Raw genomic sequence first — 2,617 nt, 5'->3', positions numbered from 1 at the left:
AACAAATTCCATGACGTATGCCAGCGATGTTAAACCTGATCCTGATACAAAATTTAAAGAGTGCAAAATGAGAGCAAAAAAAGCAGCGAGGTGTTGTTCATGGGTTCAGTGTCCATTCAGAAATCTGATGGCAGAGGGAAGAAGCTGTTCCTGAATCATTGGATGTGTGTCTCCAGGCTCCTGTACCTCCTCCCTGATGGTGGAGGGGAAGAAACTGTTCCTAAATCGCTGAGTGTGTGCCTTCGGGCTCCTGTACCTCCCCCCTGATGGCAGAGGGGAAGAAACTGTTCCTGAATCACTGAGTGTGTGTCTTCAGGCTCCTGTACCTCCTCCCTGATGGTAGCAATGAGAAGAGGGCATGTCCTGGGTGATGGGGGGGTCCTTATTAATGAATGCTGTCTTTCTGAGGCATCACCTTTTGAAGATGTCCTTGATGCTGAGGGGGAGGGGGGTGGGCTATTTCCTGTGTTGGAGCTGCCTGTGTTTGCAACCATCCGCAGTTGTTTCCAATCCTGTGCAGTGGCCCCTCCATACCAGACCAGTGATGCAGCCGGTTAGAATGCTCTCCATTAGAAGTAGAGCTACTAGGACTTGATGTTTCAATTCTTTATGGTAAGTTGGCACTCTCGATGCTGGCAGTGGGCTTGGAGTGGTGACAAGGGGGGAGGGTAGGTACGTCATCGGGGTCATCAGGTGGGCACTCTCCTTTGACGTTTCGTTGATAAGCCCACGACGTCTCCAGAGGGCTCAACGGTGCTACCTGGTGTCCCAGATACACCCCCCTCAGTTCCATACCCTCCTGTCTTCATCTTGCAGCCCAGTTGTTGTCTTTCCTTTTAATCCAAATCCAGTTGCTGCTTTCTTCTGCTGCATTTGACAAGGACTTGATTGCTTGTTGGAGGGAGTGACCCCTCACCCCCATCTTCTTCAATAGACTGGTCGTAGATGTGGCAACGAATCCCCTGCATCCCACTTCTGCAGGGAAAATCTTGGTCTTCCAGCCATTCTGGGCAGCTTCAGTTGCCAGTTCGGAGTACTTGGTCTTTTCCCTCTCATAAGCTTCTTCGACACCATCTTCCCATGGTACTGTCAATTCCACAACATATGCCAGCTTGGCTGTTGTGGACCACAGGACCATGTCTGGCCCGAGTGCTGTAGCCGCAATGTCTGGGGGAAACACAAGCTTTTTTTCCAAGTTCATGTCCATTTTCCAATCCCGAGCAACCTGCAGCATGCTTACATCTTTCGATGTTATATGGTGCTCTGGAGGTTGGCCTGCTGGTACAAATCGTGTGATGTGGACATTTACTGCCGATGTTTGTGGGAGAGCATTTGTGGTGATTCGCCTCTATTCCAAGATTGATGCCAGCTGTCTGAGAACTTGGTTATGCCGCCAAGTGTACCGCCCCTGGGTGAGGCTCGTGGTGCATCCTGTTAAAATGTACCTTAGTGATCCAGGTGCTTGACAAAGAGAGCAAGCGGGGTCTTCTCCCCACCACTGGTTCAGGTTCTGGGGTGTGGGTAGGAGGTCATAAGTGGCTCTGGTGACAAAACTTAGCCGGGATCCCTCCATCTCCCAGATGTCACGCCAGCTAAGTTTCCTCTTTTCCAGGCTCTCCCAATTAGTCCAGTGGCCCTGCTTGGTCATTGAGAGGGCTCTGGCGTGTCGCTCTGCCTCCTCCTGTCTTCTCAACTCCTCCACCATGAGCCGTCCCTTTTGCACTGGTGTTGCCCTGTGCCATTGAGGAGCCTTTGGGACAAGCCCGAGCCCGGCTCTCCCATGTTGGACTTGGCCACCCACATCTCTGAAGTGAAGAGCAGACTTAGCACTCTGAACGGCTTCAGATGGAGTCCACTTCCTCTCCGTTGCCACACAGGGGGCCACTGTTCGAATAACAGTATCTTCAGATTCAGTGAGTGCATTTGAATTCTTCCACAAGACTTGCAATTGGTGATTCCAATTTGCCGTTCCCTCACAGTCCAACAAGACCACCTTGCCAGATTGGGGAGAGGCTCAGGAGTAAACCCAGAGGGAAAATTCTGAAGCTGGAGTCCCTACATTGAGTTCAGCACTAACTGGAAACTCCTCTGACATTGCCGGTGCCAAACTGTCGATCTCTGCCATTCCTTTGCATTTGTCAGCTGCATGGAGAGAGCTAGCCTGCTGTGTGGGCAAAAACTTGCTCTCCGTGTTGTACTTCCCTGGCTTGCACATCATGTAGACAGCTCGGACACAACATCCATGGTCCATTCTGACCAATGGAGGACCTCCAGGTCTAGCTCATTAACAGACTCCTTCAGCGGACTGGAGGACAGTCTCCATATGAAAGACCGGAAGAACTTAAAACATTGGAGCAGCCTATCGAGTCTGCTTTGCCCTTTCATCACGGCTGATCCATTTCCCTCTCAAACCCATTTTCCCTTTAACCTCTGACGCCCTATCTAATCATTTGGTGATGCATTGCCTGAGCTGCCTATTCAAACATCCAATATCAGTCCATCCTTTCTGAGATAAGGGGCCCAAAAGTGCACACAAGACTCCAGGTGAGGCCTCACTACTACCTTATAATGCCTCAGCATTACATCCTTACATGCAGAAAGACTGGAATCCTCTCTC

This window comes from Mobula birostris, chromosome 10, assembly GCF_030028105.1.
Source record: "Mobula birostris isolate sMobBir1 chromosome 10, sMobBir1.hap1, whole genome shotgun sequence".
In the NCBI taxonomy this organism is placed as follows: domain Eukaryota; kingdom Metazoa; phylum Chordata; class Chondrichthyes; order Myliobatiformes; family Myliobatidae; genus Mobula; species Mobula birostris.
Note: the sequence above shows the minus strand (reverse complement) of the source record.